Source organism: Lemur catta, chromosome 10, assembly GCF_020740605.2.
Source record: "Lemur catta isolate mLemCat1 chromosome 10, mLemCat1.pri, whole genome shotgun sequence".
In the NCBI taxonomy this organism is placed as follows: Eukaryota; Metazoa; Chordata; class Mammalia; order Primates; family Lemuridae; genus Lemur; species Lemur catta.
Genome location: NC_059137.1, coordinates 38,889,049 through 38,909,875, shown reverse-complemented (window position 1 = coordinate 38,909,875; position 20,827 = coordinate 38,889,049). Strand labels below are relative to the sequence as shown.

The 20,827-nt window shown below is 37.8% G+C and overlaps 1 long non-coding RNA gene across 1 annotated transcript in view; it reads right to left on the bottom strand.

The window, feature by feature from the left end:
• Positions 1-18,835, bottom strand: part of LOC123646279 — a 240,871-nt gene extending 222,036 nt beyond the window's left edge. Inside the window, exon 1 of the long non-coding RNA XR_006737849.1 lies at positions 18,765-18,835. This is a non-coding gene — a long non-coding RNA (uncharacterized LOC123646279). The remainder of the gene's footprint in view (positions 1-18,764) is intronic.
• Positions 18,836-20,827: the final 1,992 nt, after the last annotated feature.

Here is a 20,827-nt window from a genome sequence, read left to right as displayed (position 1 = left end):
TTAAATCAAAGGCAAAGTTTGTTAATGTGGGATTCTGACACAGAAAATTTTATGATAAATATGGACTGTTACAAAAATTAATTGAATGATTTATCTCCCAAAATCCAATACACAAAAATAGGATAATTCATACTTCCCAGACTTAGTTTTTATTTATGTCATAAGTAGTGAGATATGTGGAGATCAAATCCCTAAGACCAAGTTCAGATTGCATTGGAGATACAATAAAACTAGGATATCACAGTCTCCATTACTTCAGATTGTCTTAGACATTAGGCCAGTTCTCACTGGCATTCTCTGTTCAGTAGGAAGCATAAAACTCTGTGTTGAAGATTTTATCTGGGAGTATTATATGAAACCTAAACCACAGAAGGATTTCTTTCAACTGCTTTAGTTTACCTACCCCTTATGTTTCCTTCATAAATTGTTATAGAGTTCAGAGTTCTGTACAAGTAACCTCAGTTAAAAGAAATTTTTAATTTGGGGCTGCTAGTCAGAGGGTCTATAGCTGGCACAATAATAGGAGTTAACAGGCATTTGCAAATTTCAGAAACATCTTTCAAGAGGTCATAGGTCTAGGGGTCTCTTTGGGGAATGGGGTCTATTAGTAAAAAGCAGGACACAAATAAAGCTGAAAAACATGAGATTCATTCTCTAGAAAGAGGGTTTTGGGAGGCTCAATGGGTTGTGAAGACCTTGTCCAAGTAAGGTTCAAGTCTCTAGCAGAGAATTAGACATAAATCAGGAATAGAAGGAGAGCCCTCATTTATATAGACTGAGCATGCATGGAAGAGGCTGTGCATACACATAAGAAACTTATGACAGATACAGAGGATTTGGACTTAAGTCAGTGAGGCCAACTCTAGGTGTTGCTAATTCAGCTGACATTTCTACTACTACCCCAAATGAGGTTTAGCTCCTAATACATTACCAGACTCAGGTTTACCCAATTCCCCAGCTAATCCAGGCCACACCTGCAGGTGAAGGTCTCTAATCTCTCCAGTTGATCAGAGAAGGCTCTCCAGCTGAGATCTTTGGTATATAGTAGGCTCTCAAGAACAAAGCTTGGTAAAGCCTAAATTTTTAGGAAGGTGCCTCACCAGAAAATTTTAACTTTGGTTCCATGATCTTAAATCCAGGGTAATCCCAACAAAAGTTTTTGTCTTCCCCATTTCCTCTGGAACATGAAATTTCAATTAATCAACTTCCTTAAAATAACTTCACATTATCTTACGTTGGGATACTAACATCTAGAGAACTTGATGTGATTCCCCAAATGGATCATGATCCTTATACCAGCTTCCCTGCCTGGAAAGAAGTTAACTACTCCATTCTTCTGGGTCAGCAATCTTTGTACTACACCCTAATTCCTTCAGCACTTTCATAACTGATTTATAATTAGTTAAGTACAAAATAAAAAGATATGGCTGCCTAAATTTAGGTTCGCTCTAGTGTAGGTCCACCAAGTTGTGCTTTAATTTAACTCCTTTCTCTTTATAGAATTTAGTCCCATCTTTTTTGGGAAAGCAAATGACACTGCCAAATGTTCAACTTCCAGAGATCCCAAAATCTGGCTCGCTATTGTATTTTTCCCAGGAGTTAAGCTTCTTTCACTATGGTTCTCTGATAATCAATAAGATGTGCCTTACCCAACTGTGAAGATTCAGAAATTATGCATTGACACCTGAGTCCTCAAATCTCCTAGCTTTTTGGATGAGTACATCTGAGTTTACTGATTTTCTCCTGCATCCTGGTAGAAAGCCTTTATTTTAGGATTGCCTTCTATATTCCTAGGCCTGGCTGCCTGGGCTAATCCATGTTGAGCATATGCATCCCTTACCCTTACTCCTATAGAAGCTACCGTTTAAACCAAAGGCAGATTTACCTAGAGGCTAATTGATCTTAAGCTTCATGGCCTCTTACTTAAATGGCCCCTGCCAGAGATGGGAGCTGTCAAGTGTTCTAAGTGGAAGGGGAACACTTGGCTACAACAGAGAGCGTTCCTATATAAGCATTTCTGGTAACATGTCCAAAGAGATCTAAGAAGAAAAACCTGAACCTCAAAAAATCCAGTCATTTGGTATGATTCCTTTTGTTATCTCAATAAATAATCTGGTTTGTATCTGTATTATTTTTCTTAAAGAAGCCCCCTCAACCGATAGCTTAAGCTTCACGCCTCTCAAAACGTGCTACTTTTGGCATTGCCCATTTTTGCAGCCTGCAATGTTCCTACTTTGTTAACCCATAGGGAAGTGGTAGGACACCTTTCTTCATGTTATTCAGTTCACACCTGGGGATACATTAGCTTTGTAAGAATTCACTCTGGTTGTCCACACTTGATCTCTAGTCATTTTGTCTGAAACATCCTGCTGCGTCTCCTGCTCCTTAACTGGCTCAGTGGTGACTTACATTATCTTGTTGCTCTGTTTCCTTTTTTTCAGATTCTTGTCTTGGCTTCCTGTACTATTTAGGTTTTTAATTCCTCCCCACAGAACGCTCTTTGATGAGAAATGTTAGAAGGGAACGTTGGTGACTCTCTTAATCTGTGAAATAATTAATTGGAATTTGTGGAGAATTCCCTATAGAAACACCTTTCTATATAAGAAGCCAGTTAGTTCTCCTGCCTCAACAATTTCTGTATCTTTGGAACACAATCTACTCAAATATGCAGAGGCAATCTCCCTTCTGTGCTGTGGTTGCTTTTGAAGACTGAATCCTCTGACTGAATTCTTCTATAAAAAGACAAAAGCTGTCAAACTGGGTTAAAAAACAAAATTGAGGAATGTGCTATTCACAAGAAACTTGCTCCAGACCAAGTGATAAAGAATGTTTAAAAATAAAGGGAGAAGCTAAGAGATACCAGGCATAATGCAAACATTAGGAAAAGCAAGAATGTCAATATTTCATCAGAAAAGCTTTGATGTAAGCTTAAAAGCAGTAAGCAGTACAAAAAGGAACATTTTTAAATTATAATAGGAACAATTCATGTTGATATAATAATCAACTCAGCATATAGCTACCAGCAAAATAGTTACATATACATAAGGAAATTATATTAGAAATGTAGAAAGAAATTGATAAAAATCCAATTATAGTATAAATTGAATTAAATCATTTGAGGATTAAAGGTCAAAGTCAAGTAAGGAAAGTAAAAAACTAAATACAAGTAGATAAACTACAATAAGTATATGTGTATACACAAATATATATGTGTGTATACATGCATACACACATGCACATATATATTATGCATCTTTCTTGTACCCACTTATGAAAGAATATAATGTATTTGATTGAAAAGAAAGTTTTACATCTAAAAATAAAGATTTTATTAAATAAAATGTGGCATGTGTATATATGCATACACCATGAAATACTATTCAGCCATAGAAAGGGATGAAATCATGTCTTTTGCAGCAACATGGATGGAACTGGAAGCCATTATCCTAACTGAAGTAACTCACAAAGTCAAATACCACATGTTCTCACTTATAAACATGAGCTAAACAATGGGTATGCATGGACCTATACAAATGGATTAATAATCATTAGTGACTTCAAAAGTTGTGAGGCTGGGAGGGGGCTGAGGGATGAAAAATTACCTGTTGGGCACAATGTACACTATTCAGGTGATGGGTACACTAAAAGCCCAGTCTTCACCATGATGCAATACATCCATTTAACAAAATTGCACTTGTACCCCCTAAATCTATTTTTAAAAAGTAGAGATTTTATAGGTCATATTCTCTGATGATAAAATTAAATAAAAAGTACAATATAAATATATTACAAAAAATATTAACATCCTTTAATATCCATTGATAAAAGAAAAAATTACAAAATATATGGACTCCAATATAATAAAAGCTATACTCAGAGGAAATGTATAGCTTTAAATGCAAAAGAATAAAGGCAAAACTATAGAAAAATTAGTACTCATTTTAAGAAATTAATAAAGAGAACAATAAAATAAACTAAACGAAACCTGGGAAAGAATAGATAATGGTAAATGTGAAATTAATGAAAAGGAAAACAAAAACACAGTAGGAATAATAAACTATAGAATTGTTTGAAAAGATCAATAAAATAGAAAAACTACTGTGAGCCTGACTAAGAAAAAAGAGGCCAAAAATATACAAAATTAGAAATGAAAAAGGAAACAAAACTGTAGATGTAAAAAAAGATAATAAACATCACATGCAATATTATGATAACAAATTTGAAAATATTGGAAAAATTATTTACTAAAATTGACCTATTAATAGAAAATTTGACTAGATATATAAATTTATGAAAAATGGTATTTTTAGATCTACCCTTTAAAAAGCATCAATACACAATGAGTTCGCACGTACAGAACTGATTATTTTATGATATTTAAATTATTCTTGGCCAGAAAGAATAAAGACCCTTCCTTACTTTACCCATGAAGCCAGCCTAATTTTAATGCCAGAATCTGGTAACAACAAGAACAAAAAGTGTAAAAAATAGCTACTTTTTTAAAAAGATACAGAAATCCCAAATAAAATAACAGAGAATGAATCCAGTAATATACCAAAAGGTAGGGTTTATTCACGAAATACAAGTATGATTCATTACCATAAAATGAATCAAGTAAATAGATTAAATGAAAAAAGCTTATGACTATATCCATACATGCCTAAATATCATTTTATAAAATTTAACACACATTCCAAATAAACATTCTAAGTAAAATAGTTTGCTAAGAAAATTATTTAATGCAATGTAGATCATTTTTACCACAAATATATGGCAAAACACTAAAATTATATTCAGTAAATTTGGAGCTAATCAAGGGTACATTCCAGAATTTCATTGCATTCTTTTTCTTGGGAGTCTCAGTTTGCTATGAGGGTTTAGCATAATAGAAGTAAGAAACCATAAATGTATTCTTATCTCATCTCTATTAAAGATTACATTTTTTCATCACAATTCTGGAACCTGCTGTACTTTTATGTAGATGAAACTTTTTCCTCTTCAAGCTTTAAAATATGATGTGAAAATTGCTGAAGTACAATTACTTGTATTTTTTTTGAGGGGGAAACAGGAGGAAGTCTTGGGGGTGCTGCTTTTCCCCACTTCCTATTTTCAGCATTTGCCTTGCCCTCTGTTGGGCCTTCAGAGACCAACTGATGAGAGGTAGAATTTCCAATAACTTAGTTCTGTAATTGGGCTCTCATAGACCAACATGTGGTGCCCTCTGGAAAACTCAGTGAATAAATTAAAGGACCCACTAGTCAGATGAAATTGTACAATGCTTAACACAATACCACAGAAATACATCTGGCAAAGACAACATTCCATGAGGAGTCTGCTTACTTCTCTAGGCACAAAACTTTTGCCCACAGTAGTTAGGTGTGGTTCTTCCATTCATTTGTATTTGACAAGACTCAGTAGAGGAATTTTAAAAATATCAAACACTCTATGTAGAATGTGAAAGGCACAGAGTTTATTATATAGTTAATAAGCATAATTAAAAACAACTATTTCTCATATGAAAATATTCCCTCTAAGTGGGCAATGAGGACTTGGAGTGAGGCGTAGCCTTGAGAATGGTTGTCTTGGCTTTGGCCTGAATTCTCTGCTTGTGTTACTTCAGTTCTGCTGATCCTCTGGTGGGCCCCTCACTATTCTTGCCACACACCAGTCTGTGCCAGGAGGTCTTCAGGTCATTTTGTGTGCCAGGTCCCTTATCTTTCTTTCTTTTTTTTTTTTTTTTTTGCTATACCCATCTAGGTTTATGTAAACAAGTCCCTTATCCTAGTTAGAAATCTCTCAATCTTGATAATCTATAATTATTCTAAATTCACTTTGCATCTTACTGATAACATTTCCCAGGAGACTATCCCCACCACCAAATATGCTCTGCAAATGCCACTTTCTGAACAATATTTACACCAGTAGCTTCTCTTTGTTATCTGTCTCCTGTCTTAGGGCTCTGTCCAGCTCCTCTGTTTTCTGCTATCTTCATTCTGCATGTCTCTGTTTTATGTGTGCTGAGGTTATTGGACATTGCCTGGTTGCATTCAGAAATTAATTGAAAGTGAATTTCTCTTTAAGCAGAAACATGTACACCATATACATTTTTGTTTAAAAAAACCTGACCTCGCTTCTGCGGCTATATCCTGTTAAACAGGCTAGAGTTATGCCCTTGTGTTCCTTCTGACTACTGCTCAGGTTACCATGCTGTCTCTGACGCTCTTACCTTTGGTGAAGCCTAATGGCAAGAACAATGCAAGCTCACCTTTGTTCATGAAACCAACCCTCAGCTGTGCCCAGATGGCTCACTCTCTACTTCATACCAAACAAGTGCAAAATCTGAATGTAAACCAGCAGCAACATCACCATGGAAAGACTGCTTACAGTAGTATGTTTAAAGGCTTCTATAATTTAGATCAATAATCTGATGGCCATCTGGAGTGTAGTTCATAAGCTAAGGAAAATTAGATCCTTGAGGATATTTTCAGGATATTCTCTGGTTGCAGTCCTACTAGAGAATTGATCCACACAATGTTGTAAAAAGGACTGATGCAAAATGAAAATTTAGAGCCCCAGCTAGAAGTGAGGGGACTTCAATCACCCTTTCCCATAAACCCACTGCCCAAGGTATTTAGCTTTCCAGGAAGATACATTTAATACTTGGATCTGGGTAGTTGAGAGGCCCCTGACAGGCCACCCAACAAGCCACCCAATTGCACCATTGCTCAGGATGCTACCATCATGACCTGTCCTGGGCCACCACTGGATATTCTCAACCCTAACCCTCCCCATTTTGACACCCAAGTCTCCACAGGGGGTGAAGGGTGCTGGTAGAATCCAAGCCTTCCCTCACCAGTACAATTTGGCGTGGCTCCTGGTGGGGACTGGCAGCAGTCTGGTACAGAAGTGGGGAAAGGGAGGCCAAGTAGAGCCTAGAGCATCAGGAATGGGTAGCAGGTAGCTGACAATCATCCATGGCAAGAGAACATGTGAGCTGTGACTCCAGGCCCTTCCTCTGCACGTGCTCCATTATCCTATTGGACTTCAATTACAAAACTCAAATTCAAAGTTAAAATTATTATAAATTTCAAGATGGCAACCATAGGGCCTAAAACCCTAAGCATGAGGCCCTTTTCAGCATGAAGCTCTGTGCAACTGCACAGGGGGAACATCTTGACTATAAAATGTGAAAGGTTCCCAAAATATGGGAAGCATTGTTGTGTAGGTGAAACAGCCTTGGACTGGGATTAGGAGGCCTTTTGTCTAATATTGGATTGACTACTATGTTACCCAGGATATCACTATATCTCTTTGAACTTCAGTTTCCTCATCTATAAAATGAGGAAATTTTCAAGTCTATTGTGTTAGGTTTGAATCTTTGAGGATGAAACCTCAGAATCTGTATTCTACATGAGTCTCTAGGATTTTGCTACCCAAAGTAATAGGCATAGACCAGCACCATTAGTATTTCTGGGGAGTGTGTTAGAAATACAGACACTCAAACCCCACCCCAGACCTACTGAATCAGCATCTTCATTTTAGCAAGATCCCCAGATGATTTAAATGCAAATTAAAGTCTGAAGAGCACTGCTATAAATGATTTTCATGATCATTGAAACCATCAATGTAGAATATCTCTAAGCCCTCGTCCAGCTACCAACATTATAATTTTGTGCAACAAGTAAACACCAGTGGCAGTTAATGCCCATATTAGAGAATTAGGTAAATTCACTAAGAAGTGTCTTGCTCTCATTTATGTTTTTAGCCCTAAATGTGTGTTAGTTTAAATGGTTTCGTTCTGTTTTCATTATAGCCCTCAGTGACTGTTTGCTCATAAAAATTGATTTAATTTTCCGCTGTATTTAGAAACAAGAGGAAGGGATCTTACATCAATATTTTTCACCCACTATTCTCTGCAATTTAAACATACGACTTTCCTTAAATCTAAAAATAGATTCATTTACTAAAATAATTATATGATGATTTTATGACAATTTTTTCAAGATTTTAGTTTCTCTTCAGTCTATAGCTTCAACATCTATATTATGTTCCTAAAAGCAAAGTGATTGCATTAGATGAAATTTATTCAGAAATTTCATCCTGTATCATTCTTTAGGTAAATATGCTAATTTCCATGGAAACTGAAGATGAGTCTCTTACCAATCTTCCATATTATGCATTTTATACTCAGAACCCCTTCAGACTGCCAGTGATTACCGACTGTAGGAATCTCTGTGTTCTACACATACTTCCTGGCAGAGCCAACATTATGTATGTTTTCAACATGAAAAAGATCAGGAAACAATTTAGATTTTCCTCTCATCCAATTTATGTCAATTTGAAGAACAAAACATTTTGTAAGTTACATTGGCAAAAGGCATGAAAAAATAGTTTTCCGGCAGAGAGGTCTTAGAGTCTTAATTTTTAATTCTTTAATTTTGAAGCTTCTTGGAGCCTGAGATGTTTCTTTTTTGTTGTTTGTTTTGTTTTAATTTCAAAGTATTATATGGGTACAAGTGTTTTTGGTTACATGGATCACTTTTATAATGCTCCAGTCAGGGTTAAAAGTGTGTCCATTACCCAGACAGTGTTCATTGTACTTGTTAGGTAGGTTCTATCCTATCCCCTCATCTCCCTTTCCCTCTGCTTGATTTCCTTTGAGATTTACTTCCCTCTATGCACAGGTATGCTCATCAGTTAGTTCCAATTTAATATTAACAGTGAGTGCTGGCCAGGCCATGGCTCACCCCTGTAATCCTAGCACTCTGGGAGGCCGAGGCGGGAGGATCACTGGAGGTCAGGAGTTCAAGACCAGCCTGAGCAAAAGTGAGACCCTGTCTCTACTAAAAATAGAAAGAAATTATTTGGACAGCTAAAAATATATATAGAAAAAAAAAATTAGCTGGGAATGGTGGCGCATGCCTGTAGTCCCAGCTACTCAGGAGACTCAGGCAGAAGAATTACTTAAGCCCAGGAGTTTGAGGTTGCTGTGAGCTAGGCTGATGCCACAGCACTCTAGCCCAGGCAACAGAGCGAGACTCTGTCTCAAAAAAAAAAAAAAAAGTACATGTGGTGTTTGTTTTTCCATTCTTTAGATATTTCACTTAGGATAATAGTCTCCAGGTCCATCCAAATTGTTGCAAAAGGCATTAAGTCATCCTTTTTCATGACTGTATAGTAGTCTGTGGTGTACATATACCACATTTTGTTAAGCCACTCATGAATTGATGGGCACTTCAGTTGACTCCATATCTTTGCGATTGTGAATTGTGCTCAACAAACATTCATTTGCAGATGTCTTTTTGATAAAAATGACTTTTTATCTTTGGGTAAATACCCAGTAGTGAGATTGCTGAATCAAATGGTAGGCGTACTTTTAGTTCTTTGAGGAATCTCCATACTGTTTTCCATAGAAGTTGTACTAATTTGCAGTCCTACCAAAAATGTATAAGGGTTCCTTTCTCTCTGCATCCATGCTAGCAATAAGACAAGGATGCCCATTGTCACCATTTATATTCAACGCAGTGCTGGAAGTCCTAGCCAGAGCAATCAGGCAAGAGAAAGAAATTAAGGATATCCAAATCAAGAAAGAGGAGATCAAACTATTACTTTTTGCAGGCAATATGATCTTATATCTAGAAAACCCCAAAGATTTTGCCAAGAGACTCCTGGAATTGATAAAAAGAATTCAGCAATGTCTCAGGTTACAAAACCAATGTACATAAATCAGTAGCATTCCTTTACACAAATAACAGCCAAGCTGAGATTCAAATCAAAGACTCAATAACATTCACAATTGCTACAAAGAAAATGAAATACCTAGAAATATCCTTAACCAAGGAGGTGAAAGATCTCTATGAAGAGAAATATGAAACACTGAGGAAAGAAATTGCAAATGATACAAACAAGTGGAAAAACATATGCTCATGGATCAGCAGAATCAACATTGTTAAAATGTCCATACCACACAAAGTGATTTACAGATTCAGTGCAATCTCCATCAAAATTCCAACATTGTATTTCACAGATCTAGAAAAAATAATTCTACACTTCATGTGGAAACAGAAAAGAGCCTGAATAACCAAAGCAACCTTAAGAAAAAGGAACAAATCTGGAGGCATCATATTATCAGACTTCAAACTACAAGGCTACAATAACCAAAACAGCATGGTATTGGTACAAAAATAGACACATAAACCAATGAAACATAACAGAAAACCCAGATATAAAACCATCTACATACAGCCAGTTGATCTTTAACAAAGCATACAACAATATACACTGGGGAAAAAAAGCCCTGAATATTCAGTAAATGGTGGTGGTAAAATTGGATAGCCATGTGTATAAGAATGAAACAAGGTCCTATCTCTCACCACTCACAAAAATTACTTCAAGATGGAAAAAGGACTTAAATATAAGGCATAAAACCTTAAGAATTCTAGAGGAAACTGTAGGTAAAACTCTTCTAGATATCAGCCTAGGTAAAGAACTTATGAAGAAGATCCTAATGGATAATATGAATCTACAAAGAACTCAAGCAAATCTGCAAGAAAAAATCAAACAACCCCATTAAAAAGTGGGCAAAAGACATGAACAGAAGCTACTCAAAAGAACATAGACAAATGTCCAATAAACATGAAAAAATGCTCAATGTCACTAATCATCAGGGAAATGCAAATCAAAACCACAATGAGGTATCACTTTAACTTTACCCCAGTCAGAATGGCTTTTATTAAAAAGTCCAGAAACAATAGATGCTAGAGCCTGAGATATTTCTCAAGAGGGATGTAAAGGGAAGGGCATGAAATAATTTAGTAAGTAGCATCACTCTGCATGAATTTTTGGCTCAGATTTCATGGAATATGTTGGCAGGAGGGCTTACAATGGAGTGGGTTCTGTTCTTTTTTCCCTGGCTTATTTTTAAGCATCTGCTGAGAGGATTTCAGATATACCATGTAGCCAGCATAGCACATAATTCTTCTAAAAATTTTAGAATGTATCTAGGGAGTTGAAATGGTACTTGGTTTTTTTTTTGTTGTTGTTGTTGTTGTTTTTAGAAGTGCTCTCTCTCTCTCTTTACCTCAAATTTAACCTACTGTATATAAAGGAGTAGGAGAGATAGGGTTAGAGAGAGGGTCAGAAGGTCCTTTCTGTTATGAAAAAAGAGGGCATTGATGTGAGTAAGTAATTATTGGTTGTTTCACAAGCACGGCAGCCAATCTTCTCCCTACTACTAGAAAGTGTGTGAGCAGTACCAACCTTATATCCAGGCAACAAGGAACTCTGCCCCTTCCTGGACCTCCTCTGGCTGTGCCCACCCCTCATGGAATGAGGAGTGCCCAGATAAAGTCCACACAGAGTGCACACCCCCAGGTTCCCCTCTGCTAGGCCAAGTTTTGGGTACCTGAGACCTGAAAATTTCCACACCGACTGTCCCAGCCCACCTCCAGTGTCTGTGTGGCCTCTTTTTTGAGGCAGACTATGATACTGTGATGTTCATGTGTGCACCTCGGGGCCCAAGGGAGGCCCAGGGGCAGCAGGGAAGGTTTGGATGGCATGTGGCTGTGTGGGCTGGAGTGTCTACACGGTTATGCAGAAGACTCCTCAGGGTGCAAGACAGAGCCAGGGGTGGGAAGAGAAGGGGCAAGGAATGTGAGTCATGTCTTAGTGCGGAAATTGACAGAGTCCAAGAGTTTTCAATTCAAAACAGGCCGTATGTAGATTTCTTGGGATACAAGAATAGCATATATTTTAACAGTTTTTTGTCTTTCTTTATAGCTTTTAAACACTTATGATATGCAGACCTCCATTTATATATATGCCCTAAGTCCCACAAGTGTTAAACTAGGCGCGATGATGAGACAAGTCAACAAACAGGCACAGCATCTCATGAGCCCAGGCTGTAGCAGAAGGAAGGTGGAAGCACCAACCTTGTGTTTGAATCTTAGCTCTGTAACTCATTAGCTGAGTGACCTTTTTCCTGTTCGTTAACCTCTCTGGGTCTAGTTTCCTCATTTGTAAAATGAGAATAATGCCTACCACAACAGTTTTGTTTTCAACAAAGATTAAATCAATAAGAGGTTTTATATACATATGTACATACACACATACAGGATATTCTGTGATGGAATACATCTTTATATCTATCTATCTATCTACCTATCAACCTGTCTACTGAGAGAGGAAAAGAAAGAGAGAAGAGAATAGAGCCTCAAGAATAAATTTTAGGTCATATTAGGCATATTTTCTGTGTCAGCAGCTAAGCTTTTCCTTTAAGAATTTTCTTGTGGAGTTTATCTACCCAGAGGCACAAAGTTTTTCCTGACTAATGTGTATTAATTCTTGGTGAAATTTCAGCTTTATAACCTTAAGTAATCCTCCCGTTGTAGTGACCCACGGAAATCTTTCTCTCCTGTCTCAAGCACAAGGATGTTCTGAGATGGATTTTATATCACAGTGTCTCTGCTTATTATTGCTTCATTTATAGAGAAATCCCAAATAACTTACACAGAGTTTCACACTCTTCTCTTATCCAAAATCATAACCCTTTTTCTTGAACACAAATAGAAAATCATGGCTTGCTTATAAGTATAGCGAACTCTTAACTAGCAATCATACTAGACACTTTCCATCGCATGACAGAGCATTGCCTTTAATTATTTACAGTATTTGCCTTTGCCCTTGCTCCTCCCTCTTTATTACACAAACCACCTATATTTTCAGAAGCTTGATTAGAAATACAGCAGGCCCTCGAATAATGTTGTGTCCACTTGGTAACCCTGAGAACTACATGTCAGAAGCCTCATCGCTGTATGATTTGGTTAGAGTAGGCCCAACGAGGAACCTGTCTGAGATGTAGAAGATGGAATTAAAACATTGTCCACTGGCCATTATTCTCTGAAGATCTTTGTACAGATAGATGTGGCAATAAATAGTCACAGAGGTTCCTGGCAGACACAGCTTGTCCTTGGTCTCCTCTGCTCTATGTCTATCTCTCCTTCCTGCCTGCTGGCAGTATCCCCAGGTTCACTGCCCACACCTTGGCTGCAGACCCCCCAAACAATAGCTTCCCAAGGCCTCTCCTCTATCTCCCTCTCCACAGTCATGCTTTGCCCCTGGGAGTGCTTGGCTTTGACATAGACTTTGACATTGACTTTTTGGTGACTCTCTCTGAACCTTATACAGACAGACCTTTCTCCAGCTTCTCCCAAAATTTGGTAAGAGAATTCCTATAATAAATCCTTTGCTCATAATGTTCATGGTGACTCTGCTCCCCTGACTACATCCTCACTGATACATTACTCTGTTTCTTTAGTTTATTCTTTAATATTTTTCCCTTTGTTTCTGGAAACTCAAGGCTGATCCCTATTCATACACCTACTCCCACCCTTTTCTCATAATTTTATTGAAATCAAAATCATTCTTGGCCTTAAAAAAAAAATTCATCTTGTTACATTTGTTGTTCCTGTGACACTTTTATTATATCATGCTTTTGTATAATCCCATGACAAGGATTAGCAATTTTTCAGAAAGGGTTGGTGCATGATTTACTTTTTTATTTGTTGTGAGAAGTTTTAATTACTCTTTATCAAAGGAGGAACCTAGCCTGTAGCAAAGAGTACCGTTTTTTTTCTTTTACATTTCAATGTCTTTCTACTTCCATATATTCTAATATTTTAAAAAGCCATTTGAGTGGAGAAACTTTCTTTTAAAAATAAAATCAACTTCTTAAAACATTAAGATTTCTCAGAAATACATTATCTTCCTAACCCTAGAAAAAGAACCTTAAATGTTGGGCAGGTATGAAAAGGTAAAATATTTCAAATCATAGGGTAGGTATGGAAAGAAGTCACCTTAGTTTTCTGGTGTTTTTTTCCTAGGCTCTCCAAATCCTCTTAGACATGCATTTTCTAGGAGAGTACCAATGTAATGTAATGTTGATTTTTTCAATTCAGGAAGTACGTTAATTGCATAGAATAAAGATGATTCAATATCTTCATGATTTTGATGATAAAAATAAGAGAAACCATTATCCTCATCTCTACCAACATATATACTTTGTATTTTATATGCTTTATTGCAAGTATTTTACCAATATTTGACTACTCATACAGATACTTGATATATAATTACTTTTAAGATTGAATAAAATATGAATGATAGCAGCGTAAGATTCTTATTGTATAAAATATTCAAGAAGATTAAGAATTTAAAACATGGAACCTCATAGTTTTTATGACCATAATCTACTTAATTTTCTAAATAATCCAATGAACTTAATAGAGAAGATAATTATAACATCTACATTTTAGGCAGGAAGAAATCTGGGTTTTTGGTGGATATTATTTGCCAAATCATATGTTTACCAAGTAGAAGTTCCCAGTTATGGTGTAGACTCTACCACACAGGGTTCTATAGAAATGGCCAGCACAGAAAGATCCATATAGGGAAACAGTGGAAGAAATTGGCCTAGTACACACACCAAAGCCAGTTACAGAAGAAACCTTTCAATCTGGCCATCCAGTGAAAGACAGATACCAGAGATTTTTGTGTAGGTTTTGTGTGGTCTAATACGTGGATAAAATATTACTGAATTATTATGAGTACTTAAACAATTGTAGTTGAGAGAGAGCTACCAATTATTCTCAATGCTAAATAAAGTAAAATCAAAGAACTTCATGTGAAATTAAAAGTACTAAATATCAATGTGGTCTTTGCCTGACCTAAGACCTGCTGTTTACATAGATGAAATGAGAAAGTTTCTATATTTAAGTCTAGTTATTAAAACAACCTGTTCAAATAAGAAAACTTTCCACATTAATAAATATCATCATTTTATGCTATAAACATACAATTGTCTATAGAGGCCCCTGATAGTAAATTAATTAAATCTCTGTTCCATTATGATGTCAACTAATTTGGAAGCTCATTATTTATTTGGCACTAATTTAGCCTAGCAAATTAATTAGAAAGGGCCTGGGAAAATAAATGATTTAACATGAAAGTCCAAATCAAGACCAAGAGGCAAAATTAAAGAACTTATTTAGAGGAGAGTGATAATTACATCATTTTCAGCAGGACTTTCTCTCTTCCTAAAGGCAGACAGCACAGTGCAGAGAAGCTGCCCAAAAGTGGACTTAGGAAACTAGAATCAGGAATTTTCTTTAAGAAAAACAGTTGCTCTGCACAGAGGTTATTTACAAAAGGCTGCACTCCACGGTGTGTTCCCAGAGCTCTTCCTGACTTCATCCTTCTCCATAATGCAGTTCTAAGACCCATGGGACAACTGGTCACAGGTCAACAACCTCTACCCTTGGGGAAACTTCCCTTCACCCCGAAAGGTTTGCTGAAAGATCATCTCAGAATAAGGCAGATTATTAAGAGAAAGAGATTTATTTACCATGCGCATGGGGAAAATCACAGAGTGATTACTTAATATTTCAGTGGGGTCCAGAAATGTATATAACCTCATTTTAGAGGGGAGTGGGAGATGAGGAATATAGGTAATTCTGTTTAGGAGCAATAAATTATGGAAGGATGAATAGATACCTGGGAGAATGAATGGATGAGGGGAAACAGATTGACTTATAAATGTTCTCTTTGGAAATTAAATTAACCTGAGAGACAGGTATATTTAAAATGATTTGGGCCAGGTTTGGTTGCATTCTTGATCTTTCCTGCAATAAATTGAGATAACAACGAAGGAAAGGGAAGTTTGTTTTTTTTTTCTTTTTTTATGGGTCTGTTTTTTAAGGAAAAAAGATAGAAAGCCCCTTCCAATGCCTATTGATCTCTAAGGGCCTTTAATTGAAAATACTCTTTATATCAATGAGTCATATTTTGGGGTGAAATTTCCTGAGCTCCTTCACTTTCAAAAATACTTTATACTCTTAAAAATTATTGAGGACCCCAAAGAGCATTTTTTTAATGTAGGCTATATCTACTGGTGTTATCTGTACTACAAATTAAAACAGAATTTTTGGAAAATATTTACTGTTTTATTTGAAAAAAAAGACCCATTACATCCTACCATAATTAATAATTTTTATTAAAAATTTTTTAAAAATGTAAAAAAAGTATTTTCTGAAACAAAAAATTCAGCTAAAAGAATAACATCATTTTACATTTTTTGCACATCTCTTTAAAGTCTGACTTGATAGAAGATAGGTGAATTGCCATATGTGCTTCTGCATTAAATCTGTTGTTCTGCATTGTTTTGGGTAAAGTAGGTGAAAAAAATTCAGCTTCAAACATATATGTAGTTTACAAAGGGAAGACTATTGTATAGTCTTTCCAAATAATTTTGCGTATTCTTTAATACTATACAAAACTTCAACTAGTGATAGTTTCTTAAAATTTAATTACAGTGTGAATACCAGGAGAAGTTGCATCCTGATTTCTGACCCACACAAACTCTGAGAAAATAAATATTGGTTGTTTTATACCACTAAGTTTTAAGATAATCTGATACGTGCAAATAGACACTAATGCCGTGTGTGTATAAGTATCCATGCAACAAATGTATATAAAAAAGCCTGAAAGGACCCGTAGCAAAATGTTATTAGCGATTAAATCTGAGGATGGAAGTGGAAAGAGACTATAAAGATTTTCATTTTTTTAACATATGTAACTTAAGTCTTGCTTGAACCTTTTACAGTGAGAACGGTGAGAATATATTTATATATTGTGCTCTTTATAATTCTAAAAATAAAAAGTTGAAGGTAAAAAAAGAATTTATTTACAGTGTAGAATCTGAAACTGTATCAATGGATTTTTATTCTCTGTCACATTAAAATCCTTGATCTATCTATCTTGCATTTCCAAAAGATCTTTTACCCATGCATGATCTTGTAACATCATGCCTTGGTTATGTGAAAAATATTGCTTCAGTGAGTTACGAAGCTCTTCCAAATGACATTTTGTGTAGTACATGTCTGCTGACAAATTTAGTCAGCTTTTTTCAATCTATAAAGATCTCTAATTCACTTAACTTAAATGATACTTTCGTGGGGTATATATTCTAGGTTGGCAATTTTTTTTCTTTAAGCACTTTAAAGATACTTTAAAGATGGCATTCTATTGTTTTCTGTCTTCTATTTTTTTCTTATGTAATATCAAACATTTTCTTATCATTGTTCCTCTGCATGCAATATGCCTTTTTTCACTGGATGTTGTTAAGATGTTATCTTTATCATTGATTTTTCTCTAGATTGACTATTATGTTTCTTGGGGTGTTTACTTCCCCCTACTTGCACTGCCCCCCCACCCTTTTCTTCTGTAGAATTGCTTGTTTTTAAATTGCTTGGGATTAGCTTAGCTTCCTGGATAAATGGCTTGGTGTTTTCCATAAGAGCTGAACATTTTTCTGACATTATTTTTTAAAAATTTTTTTCAGTTTCATTCTTACCTTCTTTTCCTCTGGGACTTACATATATGTTGTACAGTATGGCAATACAGTACGATGACTATAATTACTAATAATATATTGTATTGTTGAAAATTGTTACAGAGTAGATCTTAAATGCTCTCACCACAAAAATGTGTTAGGTATGTGAGCTGATGAATATAATAATTAGCTTGATGTAATCACTTCATAGTGTATGTATATCTTGAAAAATTATTGTATATCATAAATACAAACAATTTTTATTTGTGAATTATGTCTTAACAAAGCTGAAAAAAAAATTCAAGGGACACCATCTGCTATGGTTCTTCAAGCCTGTGTTAAAATTCACTCTTTTGAGTTCCCATAATATCCAAACTGTCATCTGTCATTAGATTTAGTATTTACCATATTTCTTTGTCTGCCACTACAACATGAATGTTTTGATGACAGGGAATATGTGATATAAATGTTTATATTCTAATGCCCAGGACAAAGTTTGGCACATAGTAGGCATAAAAAAAATCTTTGTTGAAATATTGCACAATTATCCTCTGTAAAATTGATTTTTAGTGCTCACATTTGACTGACTTTGTATACTGCCTTTCTAATACAAGTGTTCCTCCAAGACAGGAACCAAATAATTCCAGAGACAAATCACCTAATATGGATAGCTGCAAATTTAAAGGACTTGTCAGTAAATGCCATAGCACTGTCCTGATTGTTTTTCTTCCAGAAAAGATTTTCTGACATAAAATGATCAACACATCAGCTTGTGGCTTCTTGCAGTCCAGAAGCAAATGATTCATGCTCCTTGTTATTATATTAATGCATGTGAAAAGCAATAAAAATTCCAAGAAGCCATCATATAGTCAAAATATCATAACTTTCTCTCATTACCCGAAAGTCAATGGATCATTACTCCTGATATATATTGATTCAAGCTGACAGCATTGGTGTTTAGATTCACCGTCACTCATTCTTTAGGTCAAATAACTGTCATAATCACCTTAGTACATTTACCTACTGAACTATATTAGAATCCATGCAAACACTGGACATTTTGCTCCATGATGATTGGACACTGGCCTGGTCCAAGGTCTTAAGAGTAGGAAGAAACAAGGCTCTTGTCTAAAGCCAGCAATTTTCCACACACTGTGCTAAGCACATTACAATTACTATGCCATATAATCTTTATGACAAACCTGTGAGGGAGTTGATATTATTACCATTATTTTATAGATGAAGAAACTGAAGCTCTACACAGCTGATCCTGAGCACCACTGCTCTACAGGAGATACAAATGTCAACCACCTGTCTTTGTCTCAGCCTTCACCTTCCCCTAGTGGTCCCTTGGAGACCACTTCTGATCCTCTCTTACCTGCCAATCCCTCCGCAGAGCTCACCAGTGCTACTGCTGTGCTGCCAGAGATGCAAGACACCAGGACTTTCCGGGTTCTCTGCTCTCATCTGTAGGTTTTCCATTCAGAGCTCACCACAGCCATCATCACTGCTTCTGTAATGGAAGTATAGACAGGCTTACTTCCATATATTCAATTCATTTCTCAATATGTGCCAGGCACTAAAGAGAACATGCACTGTATCTGTCCCCAAGGAATTTACATTCCAGTGGATATAGCTCTGTCCTTGGTACTCAGATGATTGGCTCCTGAGTTAACAGAGCTCCCTGGGCCCCAGGAGACAGACTGGGCCTACCTCCTCCCTTACTGGGTGTGCAGACCAGGCTCCTCCGGGCATTATTTGGAGATTATTCCCACTGGCCCTAGATGGCTGTGCCAATAACTGTCCATGTTCTTAGGCCCCTGGACTTGGCCATAGGAACGTTAAGCACAATGGACTCATAGGGAATAGTTCACCTTGATTCAATTAAGAGCACTGACTGTGGAGGAATAGGGAAAATGGCAGAGTACAGGTGATCTCCTGGCTCTCTGCTCCCAGAGAAAGAGGCGAAGAATTCAGTCAGCTATGCACAAGTGGATGGCTCCCCACAAGAACAGCCTTGTGAAACTGCAGAGAAACAGCTTGGGACACAGAACACATGGGAAAAAGAACAGGTGAATGGGAGATAGGCCCGCGAAGTCTGGAGAGTGCGAGATAAATAGAGTGTGGGACAGCTGCGCGTGCCCGGCCAGCGAATGCAGTGGCTCTGACCCACAGGAGAACGTCTTGCTTCCCCAGGGACCTCAACACCCACTCAGACAGGGACCTGCCTGAAGTCGGTGCGAAATCACGGCAGGAGACGCGGGGCTCCGTGAAGAGGAGACAATAGCGGGAAGCTTCCTGAACTCCCCGGAGCTCTGTGCTAGGACTGCCCTGGGCTGGGGACGGACTGCTCTGAGCTACCGCTCGAGAGTTAGGAGACCGACACCTCCCCTCTGGCGGTCAGCGGCACCGGAACAACAGAGATGAACACTGAAAACGGGGCTCTAACCTGGAAACCGCTGAGGACGATTAGGCCGGCTCAGGGCGGGTCAGACAGAGCAAGATCTCCTCTCCGACAGGTCCGAGATTCCGGGAGCACGACACACAAGAGACAAGGGGCCTCCTGTTGACTCAGCTCCCCAATGCAGCACCCGCCAATTCCTGAACAGTCGCCCCAGCGCTAGCGCTCTGCGGGTGGGCGGCCGCCATTTGGGGTCCACAGCCCAGACGCTGCGGTGCGCTACGGTTTCAGGCAGCACCTTTGCTCCGGCCTGGGGACTCTCGCGACAGGCTCTGCCCTTCTGCGACCTATTGTCAGCCAACCGGCCCGTTTTGAGGGACAAATTTTGAGTGCTTCCCCCTTCATGAGAGGCTACCACTTGCGGGATTCACCGGTGCTGGAGCGCTGGGCGGTCTCAGATATCACCCCGCCCCCTAGCGCAGCAACTTTCGCGCCAAAAGTGGTAGGCTCCACCCATCAAGGTAGGAAGAGGCAACAAAAGCCACTTTACCTGTTTGACTGGTATGAATCTAGTGGGCCGTGGTGCAGATCAATACTTGACAGCCCACTGATTTGGCCTGTCAGACTGGCTTAGGTCATCTAGTAGGATCAGAACTCTGGGGCCTGATCTCCACGTTGGGGTGGCTGCCAAGAGTGGGGTTCTCGGTCAGGGAAGGAAAATCCTGGCCAGAGGCCACAGCAGGTGCACCAAGTAACCTCTCCCATGAGAAGCAGCCTCCCAAGCCTGGTGGAAGAACCCTGAATAACATGTTAGCGGCTCCCCCTAGCGGCAGGTCAAGCAACCATAGAAGCACACATATCCAGGCTGGTAGGCAGCAGCTGTGATCTGCCTTGTTCCTACCACCACTATAAGGGGGAATAGGGTGCAAGCAGCCCTTGGGAGTGGCAAGATTCTTCCTAAAGATCGGGGCATTAGTATTCCTCACCTGGGGACCAGAAACAAACACAGAGACATCAAATTACCTCGATAACTGGCTCCT